This window comes from Equus asinus, chromosome 2 (assembly GCF_041296235.1).
Source record: "Equus asinus isolate D_3611 breed Donkey chromosome 2, EquAss-T2T_v2, whole genome shotgun sequence".
In the NCBI taxonomy this organism is placed as follows: domain Eukaryota; kingdom Metazoa; phylum Chordata; class Mammalia; order Perissodactyla; family Equidae; genus Equus; species Equus asinus.
The window spans coordinates 53,967,091-53,979,165 of NC_091791.1; the positions used below are offsets into that span (position 1 = coordinate 53,967,091).

Sequence of the window (12,075 nt, forward strand, 5' to 3'; positions counted from 1 at the left end):
TCCAAATCTGTTTCTGACATAATTAAGGACACAGTGACTGAAATGCTACAGTTAGTGTCTAGTTCGATAAAATAGTGTCCAGCCATGAAGAACCTTAAATGTCAGGGAAAAAGGTCTGTTTTCATATAGCAGTATTTTCCTTTGGTAATCTGCCATACAAACTCTATCAGCAGCTATTGGACTCTTAAATCTTTCCAAGTATTATGTCTTACGGAAAATAGAAAAGTTATTAAACTTGTGCCTCTAGGGTGATATGAACCATAAAAATCCAATCAGCTAGAATTAAAAACTTCAGATTTTATATAATTTATGTTGACATGAACAATACTAAAAACATAAATTTATTTTTTAAAAACCGGTAAATGAAGTCATCTTCACACATTAGAAAGTCTCTTTAGCTTCCAGAACAGATAGGCTGCCTTTGGGAGCATGGCTAACTGCACAGGAATGGATTATAAGTCTTGTGGAATTGAGGCCATGTTGATTAACCAACAAGAAAAGTTTTCACATGAGAAATATTGTATATTACAATGCTTTTAAAACTTGTTGTTGCTGTTTGTTTTAAGCAGAATTTCTTCTTGTCAAGTAAAATTTTATCTGAAATCCCAATTTATAAAACAGATGAAAGTCATGCTTTAGTAAAATATAGTTTCTAAAATGCCTTTAGTCAAATACATTTAAGTACCCTAATTAAAGCTTCTTTGATAAACATGAAAATTTAATTCAGCATCCAAATTTTTGTTTATTTTACATTAGCTACACAATATGGAGAAAATGACCATTCACACAGATAAGTAGCTGAACATGATTTTTTTTTTTTTTTAACATAACACCTTGCAGTCACAGCATACTTTTCAAGTAGAGGTGAGAAGAGATATTATATCTGGAGGTTTGCCACTCAACAATTTATTCATATTATACAAATGCATTAAACCTTATAATTTGTGATTAATCCCTATGACTAATCAGCAGGGAAAAAAGGTATTACAATGTATTTAATATGCATTGAAGAATTTTAAGCTAAATTGATTATAATTACTTTATCCTCTGTGCTTATTTTCTAAATTGCACAAATAGTTATGAAATTTTTCATAGAATTTTAGTGAAAGAAGAAACTATAAAGACCATTTAACAGATAAGGAATCCGAGGTCCAGAAAGCAATTATCTAAAGGTATAGCGCTAATTACTCTCAAAGCTAGGATTGTAACAGAGATGTTCAACTTAAAAGATTGTGTGTTAACAGATGGAGCATCATGGGAAATAAGGTTTCAGCAAGAAATCTAACCAAACAGGTTAGATAAGAGATAATGAAAAAATAATAGATGACTTGAATATAACAGCATACTGACATTATTTGTGGCAAAAATAAAACATTTCACTAAGATCATCTATTTAGTGTTGTTAAATCCTAAAAAGAATGAATAGTCAATATATATTAAGTTCTGTTCAATAAGTAAATATCGTAAAACCTACTGGAAATATATTTTAGAGAAATAAATACTTCAAAGGACGTTGGTCTATACTGGCAACAAACATTAACATATTGTTTTCCTTTAATGTTCCATAATTTGAGATTGGTGTGTATATATTGTTTAAAATAGTTTTTTAATTAGTTTAAAAAATAAAAATAAAATTTGAATAAAATACTTAGATTTCTGAAACACCTCTTTCAACAGTAGGCAAATCACTGTTATGGTGCATAATAAAAAAATCAAAACAGTGATACCTACCCTCGGGGATTAAATTAACGAATATATATAAAGTGTGAAGGCTGGATGTAAATTAGGCCTTTCATCAATAATAGTTCTTTTCCCATTTGTTCATTTTTTCTTTTGTTTCCCTTGCCCAGTCAGACCTGGGACTTGAAAATATGCTTCTCAGACCAATGTCATAGAGTGTACTGCCTATGTTTTCTTCTAGAAGTCTCATAGTTTCAGGTCTTACATTCAAGTCTTTAATCCATTTTGAGTTGCTTTTTGTGCATGGTGTAAGGGAATGGTCTGCTTTCATTCTATTGCATGTGGCTGTCCAGTTTTCCCAGCACAATTTATTGAAGAGACTCTCCTTTCTCCATTGTATGCTCTTGGCTCCCTTGTTGAATATTAGCTGTCCATAAATGTGTGGGTTTACTTCTGGGCTCTCAATTTTGTTCCATTGATCTGTGTGTCTGTCTTTGTGCCAGTACCATGCTGTTTTGGTTACTATGGCTTTGTAGTATAATTTGAAATCAGGGAGTGTGATACTTCCAGCTTTGTTCTTTTTTCTCAGGAATACTTTGGCTATTTGGGGTCTTTTGTTTCCATGTAAATTTTAGGATTCTTTGTTCTACTTCTGTGAAAAATGTTGTTGGAACTTTGATAGGGATTGCGTTGAATCTATAGATTGCTACATCAAACTAAAAAGCTTCTGCACAGCAAAGGAAACCATCAACAAAACGAAAAGACAACCTAACAGTTGGGAGAAGATATTTGCAAACCATATATCAGATAAGGGGTTAATATCCAAAATATACAAAGAACTCACACAGCTCAACAACAAAAAAACCAACAATCCAATTAGAAAATGGGCAAAAGGTCTGAGGAGAGATTTCTCCAAAGAAGAAATACAGATGGCCAACAGGCATATGAAAAGATGCTCAACATCATTAGCTATCAGGGAAATGCAAATCAAAACTACAATGAGGTATCACCTCACTCCGGTCAGAATGGCTGTAATTAACAAGACAGGCAATGACAAATGTTGGAGAGGGTGTGGAGAGAAGGGAACCCTTGTTCACTGCTGGTGGCAGTGCAAAATGGTGCAGCCACTATGGAAAGCAGTATGGAGTATCCTCAGAAAATTAAGGATAGATCTACCATATGATCCAGCTATTCCACTGCTGGGTATTTATCCAAAGAACTTGAAAACACAAAGGCATAAAGATACTTGCACCCCTATGTTCATTGTGGCATTATGCACAATAGCCAAGACATGGAAGCAACCTAGGTGCCCATCAAGGGACGAATGGATAAAGAAGGTGTGGTATTTATACATGATGGACTACTACTCAGCCATGAGAAATGACAGAATCCAACCATTTGTGACAACATGGATGGACCTTGAGGGTATTATGCTGAGTGAAATAAGTCAGAGGGAGAAAGTCAAATACCATATGATCTCACTCTTAAGTAGAAGATACAAATGACAAAAAAAAAAACCACACATAGCATTGGAGATTGGACTGGTGGTTACCATTGGGGAAGGGGGGGAGGGGGGAGGGCACAAGGGGTGATTAGGGTCACATGTGAGGGTATGCACTATAATTAGTGTTCGGGTGGTGAGCATGATGTAATGTATCCAGAATTTGAAATATGATGTACATCTGAAAAAAATAAAAATTAAAAAAATAATAGTTCTTTTCTTTTCTTTTTTTAAAAATCCTGACTCTACTACTGACTTTCAATGTCATCTAGGATCATTTTTTTTTTTTTTTAAAGATTTTATTTTCCTTTTTCTCCCCAAATCCCCCCCGGTACATAGTTGTATATTCTTCGTTGTGGGTCCTTCTAGTTGTGGCATGTGGGACGCCGCCTCAGCGTGGTTTGATGAGCAGTGTCATGTCCGCGCCCAGGATTCGAACCAACGAAACACTGGGCTGCCTGCAGCGGAGCGCGCGAACTTAACCACTCGGCCACGGGGCCAGCCCCAGGATCATTTTTTTAACTTTTATGAAATTTATTTTCCTCATCCTTAAATTGAAAATAATACCTACCTAGTAGATTGTCATGAGAATAAAGTAAGGTAATGTATGATATATCCTCTCTCCTTTCTTCTTTTTAATTGTACATCATTATTAATATTATTCTTTATCTAATTATAAACCCAACTGACTGGTTGTACTATGCTCCCTTCTCCCTATAGTGAGCAAGAGAAAAGTTTGTTTGTACTAAGGGTCTCTACAGAACCATCTTTAAGGGGAAGCAGAGTATATCCCATTGTGTTTCCTGCCTTTTGGCCTGAAAATTTGCATCTAAATCATTAAAATTTAATTAAATTAATAAAATTTGATTAAAATGAAGATTGGATGGCCTTGAAGAGGATGAACATTTATAAAAGGGCAACACAGAACTCAGAGGCTATGCTTACAGCTGCCTGCAGATCCTCTCCACCTGCATGCCACATGGCTCCCTGTCAACAAACCCTTTTGCCTAAGACTCCCCAAGAGTTCTTTACTCATCATGGAAGCTCGAAGCCTGGCAGCCTGGTTTGACTTCTTTTGTCACTCCCATATCAATCAATTGCCAAGTCCTGCCAATGTTCCTGCTTAATCATCCCAACTACTACTACCTAGTTTAGACTTTTATTATGTTCTTCCAGAATCAAACCAATAGCCTCCAAATCTAGGTTTTCCACCCTCCACAAAACTGAAGTCACTGTTTTCCTAAAAACGCATAGATGACTCGGGTATTGCCTATGGAATGAAGTCCAAGCTTCCGGGATCTGGTCCCCGCATCTCTTCACTGCTGTCAGTGTCAGATTTACTCCTGCTCAACAGTGAATTGCTTTGTAGTACTTGATATACACTCTGTCCTTCGATTTCTTCCTTCTTTCATCTGGATAACCTGGCTCAGGTATAAGCTAATTCCAGAAAGTCTTTTCTGAGTGCTAAGTCTCTCCCTCCTCAGCCTCCTTCCAAATTAGTTTAGGTGCTCCTTCTCTGAGGTCCTATATGTCCCTATTCATATCTTATCATTGTACTTAAGATGTCACAGTGTGGTTCTCTGTTGAGTTGTCTGTATACTACTGTGAACTCCTAGAAGAAAAGGCACTGTGTCTTACTGACTCAGTGTCTGGAATTTTTCTTGGCTCCCAGGAGTCAGAGAGAAAAATGTGTTTTTTCACACATGAAATGAATGAATGTATGGGTCGCCAATAATCTCACTCTTTCTCAGTGAAATCTCAAGTTAGTCAATAACGGATTGTGTCTATTGGTACTTGAGGTTTATTGATTGCTTGCTTTTGAGCACAAACTGTTCAGTATTTCTTTTGCCCTGAGGGTTGTCTTTATAGGACCCCCACAAAGAACATGTTTGGGTAACAACCAATCCTCTATAGTATATAGAACACCCAGCCTCTATAGTAGTGGAAAATTCCTGTTTATTGGAACAAAATAATTATGGATGTCTGTATTTGGCTTGTGCCACAGTGGGTGGCCAAGTCAATGGGTGAAGCATAATGTTTAATTGATGGGATTAGGTCATTGTATAATTTGACTTCCTCAGCCTGAATTTTGTTGCCAAGCTCAATGGGATGTCTAAGGCAGACTGTATCTTTATAGTCCTGAGCATTTACTGAGCCCTTCTAGAGGGGATGGAAGTGCACCAGTACAACTGTGGGAGCTGAGGAGATAGTGGTAGTAAATTTAATCAAAATAGAGATTTAAAAGCACTCTCTTACTCTCCTACCACGCTTTGGTGAATCTGGATAATGTAAGTCCCTGATTAAACCATAATAGGAATATAAATGAGCAGAAAAGGTCAAGAAGTGACAACCCAGATCAACCCAGAAATGGAAAGGTTTAGAACAGAATCATTACATTTTCAAGTAAATGAATAAACAAAACCTATGGCTAAGAAGTGTCATGCTCTCCACGGTTCAAGGAGGTGGTTGGAACTAAGCATGCTCTATTTCCTTTTTAGGACCTATGACTATCTGGCGAACTCTGCAATTTACTTTTTCTCTTGTTTCTCTTGTTTATGTCTGTCTCCTTCACTGCAGTGTAAGCTCCTTGAAGGTAGGGGTTTTGGTGCATTGCTTGCTCCTGTAGCCCCAGTGCTTAGAAGAGTGTTTGTAAACTAAGCACTCAATAAATGTGTTCTGAATGAATTGATAGTTTAGTAGGATATGTCACAGCCGTATCGAATACTGTTGAACATGGCATCATGGAGAGTAGTAATCTCATGTTCTTTCAAATGCCTTTGGTGGTATCCCTCTCAAGCTAATTAATTCATTTTCTATCTGGAATTTAAGGTAATTATTAAATTTAGAAATTGATCAAGTATCTATTGACCAGAAGTACTGACCCATGCACTGATTATCTCTGGACTTTTAAAATCTCTCTTTTAAATTTCAAGATCACCCCCAGCCAAGAATTGTTCTATCACATATCATATCTCCTAGAAATAAGCATTCCCATGTTAAATATTGTAGGGAAGATTCGCATTAAACCATGAATTGAAAATATAATGATGATCATTAATAAACCTGAAATCAACCTACATTTTTAAAAATTTTCTCAAGCCCTGAGTAAATAACTGTCACACTCACATACACAAAAAACAAAAACACTTAGAAAATCAGTTTAACCAGCAGCATCACAATACTCAATGGAGTTGATGTTTAATTTTTTGCAAGATTTTATTGGAGAAGAAAGTTTTTAGTCAGGTATCAGTATAGACCAACGTCCTTTGAAGTATTTATTTCTCTAAAATATATTTCCAGTAGGTTTTACGATATTTACTTATTGAACAGAACTTAATATATATTGACTATTCATTCTTTTTAGGATTTAACAACACTAAATAGATGATCTTAGTGAAATGTTTTATTTTTGCCACAAATAATGTCAGTATGCTGTTATATTCAAGTCATCTATTATTTTTTCATTATCTCTTATCTAACCTGTTTGGTTAGATTTCTTGCTGAAACCTTATTTCCCATGATGCTCCATCTGTTAACACACAATCTTTTAAGTTGAACATCTCTGTTACAATCCTAGCTTTGAGAGTAATTAGCGCTATACCTTTAGATAATTGCTTTCTGGACCTCGGATTCCTTATCTGTTAAATGGTCTTTATAGTTTCTTCTTTCACTAAAATTCTATGAAAAATTTCATAACTATTTGTGCAATTTAGAAAATAAGCACAGAGGATAAAGTAATTATAATCAATTTAGCTTAAAATTCTTCAATGCATATTAAATACATTGTAATACCTTTTTTCCCTGCTGATTAGTCATAGGGATTAATCACAAATTATAAGGTTTAATGCATTTGTATAATATGAATAAATAGTAGTTTGAACCTTTCAAAAGGAGAAAAGAAGGATCATATATTTGATATGTTATTATTTTTTTCTCTAATTTTCATTTAGGAAGAAATACTTTTGAAGGAAGAAAAAATTTGCTGGGATAATAACTTTGTGCTGGAGCAAATGGGGTCAGTAAGTACGCATCTAACTTCATGATTAGAATATCTGAATAGTCTTGCTGCACAGAGAATAACACAAATTTTCCATTATAAATTATGTCTACTTTGCTTTCGCCTACTTTTCTTTTTTAAATTCAGATATCCATTTTTGTGATAGAAGTAAACAATCAACAATATTTGCATACAGGACAATACTTTTCCTTTCTTTTCAAAAAAAATGTAAAATATATTCAATTTTGCTTTCTTTAAAGTTATGGAAATAAATTAATTTCCCCTTTGCTTTTTCTAAAATTGTATCGGACAAATACAAACTGTAGTATATAAAAGAGTTATTATTGAGATGTATGAAAAAACGACAAAAATACATATAGGTTATAGTAAGCATGATGACTATGAGTGACGGTAATTTTAAGAATCTGTATCCATTTGTTATATTTCTTCAAAATTGAATAATATAAATTCATTTAATACATCATTTGAAAAACTTGGAATAAGACAGTACCATGGAAAGTAAAAACTGAAAGCTCTCCCATTGGGCTTGTCCTTTCACGCTCCTTCCTGGAAGGGATGTACTGATGACCTTTGGTGGCAAGGTTTTGAAAATGTATCTTTGACACCATGTTCTATTCATTTATACATGTATATTTATGTATTTAGAAAAAAATACATGAGAATTTTCTCCCTGTGTTGTCTTTATTCTTGGTGTTTTACTTGATAATATATTAGGAAATCTTTTTATAAGCCACTATTCATGTGTCTCCATGGTTCTTTTACTGGATGCATAGCAGTTCATTAAATGGAATTTATTCAGTTTCTAAACATGTTTTTTATGGATCTTTTCCTTCCTCCTTCTTTTTTTTTTTTTGAGGAAGATTAACCCTGAGCTAACATCTGCTGCCAATCCTCCTCTTTTTGCTGAGAAAGACTGGCTCTGAGCTGACATCTGTGCCTGTGTCTTCCTCCATGTTATACCTGGGAAGCCTGCTACAGCATGGCTTGACAAGTGATGCATAGGTCTGCACCTGGGATCCCAACCAGTGAACCTTGGGGCTGCGGAAGCGGAACGTGTGAACTTAACCACTGTGCCATGGTACTGGCCCCTCCTTCCTCCTTCTTGATTTCATGAAACAAGGGAATTTTCATGAATTTTATTTCCTTCTAATGAGTCGACTTTATGATGTCGATGTAATGAGATTATTGATCTTAAAGAGAACCATATAGGGGATATTGTACATGAGCTGTTAGTTTTCATTGTTGTGATTACAGGAAGGTCTTCTCTCTCAGTGAAGAAGAATAGTAACGGTTTAAAGAGTTCATATTATCAGTAGTTGTTCAGTAGAGCACTATGGGGTTACTTGATAGCCTATCAAACCAGGTTAAAAAGCTTATTAAGGGATTATTGGATTTGAAAGCTTATCAAATAATCATCATATTTTCTGATTATAATTAGAAAGCACACTGTAATCTCACCACCCAGACATAACTTTTGTTATCCTTTTGGTCAATTTTTTTCCTCTAGGTAAATATTTTTGTAGATGCGTAAGCCTGGTTTCTGAAACCATACTTCCTGGGTTCAAATCCTAGTTCTGCCATTTGTAAGCTATGTGTTTTTGAGTAAGTTCCATGAATGTTCTAAACCTCAGTTTCTTCATCTGTAAGATGGGAGCTTAATAGAACTTCCCTCCTAGTTGTGAGAATTTAGTGAAATAAATACATGTAAAGCATTAAGCCTGGCATATAGTAAGTATTCAATAAACATGACTTAGAACTACAATATACAACAATGTCCTAGGGCTTTGGGGAGAAAAAAATGGGGGGGGGGGGAATTGGCAATAGATGTTAGCTCAGGGCCGATTTTCCTCACCATAAAAAAAAAAGCATACTTAAAAAAACAATAAATTAAAAGAATATAAATAAGTATTTAAGCAATTTGGACTATACTGCAGTTAATTAGGTATCTTCTTTACTCATTTAATATATTCTGAACATCTCCAGGTCATTAAGTAATCTCCTTAATTACTATTTAATTTTTAAAAATAGCATGCCATCACATGATAATATGATGTATATTTCATATAACAATCCATTATTATTAGGCAGTTAAACTAGTTAATAAAATTTACTCTATTAAAAATATCATTTATAATTTTTGTATTCTTATCTGATTTAAAAATTGAATAGCTAAAGCCAATAATGTGTTCCCAGTTTTAAGGCTTTTGAAACCTGTTGCTAAACTGAACAATAGGGTTTGATGGATTTTAAAATCCCTATTTTTAACTTTTTCAGTGATTTTTAAATAAAAAAATTATATCTCTTCTTGGTTTATTTTCTATTAGATGAAAATCATGGTTTAACAGTGTAAAACAATAATAGTCATGGATTAAATATGTGGTATAAATGATATAACACAAGATTTTATGGATCCTATAAATATTGTTTTTCAAAATAATTATGTTGCTAGGGCTGGCCTGGTGGTGCAGTGGTTAATTTTGCACATTCTGCTTTGGTGGCCTGGGGTTCGCCGGTTTGGCTCCCGGGTGCGGACGTGGCAACACTTGGCAAGCCATGCTGTGGCAGGCATCCCACATAGAAAGTAGAGGAAGATGGGCACAGATGTTAGCTCAGGGCCAGTCTTCCTCAGCAAAAAGAGGAGGATTGGCAGCAGATGTTCGCTCAGGGATAATCTTCCTCAAAAAAAAAAAATTACGTTGAAAGATAGGATACCCACTTGTTATATTCATGGTTACATTTGCCAAAATATTTTTGAAGTTATTCTTCAGCAATTGCATAAAGACATAAAAATTTTTTGTATATTATGATAGATTATTATTATTTTCTATAACAAAATGTAATTGAACTTTATCCCAAATTTTTCCATCAGAGTTGACAAAATAAATTGTTTACAACATTTTCTTTACTCAATATCCAACCTCCTCCTTCATAACCAGAACCTTATTTTTTTTCAGCTAGTGTGGCTACGACGTGTTCAGCCCTGGCAATAGATTATGGCTGGTCCAAGCCAATTCTCAGGATGTCTTACAACACGACATGGTCTTAAGAACCTGCTCTGTCAATAGGACTCGACCAGAAGTCTACTCAAGGTGTTTGCTAAGGCTTTTGCTTTCCTCATTAAAGGAGATGGTTGCAGCTCCCCAACTTTTCTTGTTCTTCTCTCTTCTTCCTGCTTCGAATGAAGCCAAGATGGTTGGATCTGCAAAACCATCTGTGACCAGAAGATCATCTCAACCTCACTGAGCTTCTGAGACAACACTAACAGCTGCCCTCCTCCAGATTTCTTACTGTATGGGGGGAAAATATCTCTCCTATTCTTTTAAGCTACTGATGGTTTTTCTCTTATGTGATTTGAAGGCATTCCTAAAACATAAACCCTGTTACTTTTACAACTGCTGTTGAAACATACTTCTTTAGAATTTATCAAAATTGAATACTTTGGTAGTATATATGACTTCATGAAAAAAACAGGTTGGTTTTTAAATGAGTATTTCAAAGAAATTGCAGAATTTAGAGTTGGAAGGAACATTAGAGATCATCTAAGTCATAAGTTCTTAATGGTGGATGTTCATCAAAATTACCATTGGAACTTTAAAGAACTGTGCATATCTGGGCCCCATGCCCCGGCATTGTGGTTCAGCAGATCTCAGGTACAGCCCAGGCTTCTGTGTTTTTTAAAACTATGGGGTAATTCTAACATCAGCCAGGAATGAAAGTTACTGATCTATACCTACTGCTCTCAAACAGCGATCTGTGGACTAACCCGAGATATGTGGATCCAGCAACAGACAAGAATTTTTCAGCCCACATAAGGGAAGTAATTTTTTGCAGTTGTATTACTAGACAAATTTCAAATCCTGGTAAGTGGGAAAGAAACAGTTATTGTAAATTCGAGCTAACTATAGCCAATTTTTCTCCTAGAAAATAAAACTATCAAGAACAGGATTTGATATAATTCTTTCGACTCTCTCATTCTTTCCTGAGATCTTCACCTTAACTTCACTGCTCACGGCTGTGCAGACTTCCAGTGTCTGCTGAGCTTTAGTCCAATGGCCTGGGTCTACCTTGTTTGAAAGATTAGGCCAAGTTGATGAACGGAGGCAGCTTGGATTGGGCTGTTGTCTGAACATGGTGACAGCTGTCACTGTGCCCTCCCCAACACCTAACTTCTCTACCAAAGGAAAGTGAATTTGCCACGGAAGCTGATTTGGGCATTGTTTGGTTGAGTCTCATTTCAGTCATATGTACAATTTAGAAATTCTTCCACATCTCATCTGACAAGTCATTTGGGTTTCTATTTAATGTGAAGTCTCAAATAGTTTAGATAATTTATTATTAGTAAATAGCTATTCTCCAAAATGAGCTACAGAAAGTTTTTAGATATAAGGTAAAGATTCAGAAATAGTTACTAGTTCTGGACCTGAAATAATAAGGGAACAGTTTAAATATCAAATTATGTTGCCTTATTAAAGATAAGTTGTATCACTCTCTTGAGCTCATTCAGTTCCAATTTAGCCGTTTTCCATTTAAAACCAGGTTAATCTTATTTTGTCAATTCATAACTCATTCTAGGAAATGTATTTTGTATGCATATATATTCAAAAACACAAATACATATATAATATATATTACATACGGTTTACGTATATATACACACACATATCACGTATATGCATATATATAGTGGATAGGGTTATATGCATGTATGTATATATGTAATATATACATATATAGTGTATAACAGTAGATATGAATATATCTGTATATATACATACATACACACATACATATTTATTCTAAAGTACGTTACATGGTTTCTTAGAAATGACAGAAATATTTTTGAAGACATTTCCATCTTTGCCTACTCCATCTCCAA

General features: G+C 34.8%; 1 long non-coding RNA gene across 1 annotated transcript in view; it reads left to right on the forward strand.

The window, feature by feature from the left end:
* LOC123279835 (uncharacterized) overlaps window positions 1-11,134 on the forward strand; it is a 346,739-nt gene extending 335,605 nt beyond the window's left edge. Inside the window, exons 12-13 of the long non-coding RNA XR_006518141.2 lie at window positions 7,132-7,196; window positions 10,154-11,134. This is a non-coding gene — a long non-coding RNA (uncharacterized lncRNA). The remainder of the gene's footprint in view (window positions 1-7,131; window positions 7,197-10,153) is intronic.
* Window positions 11,135-12,075: the final 941 nt, after the last annotated feature.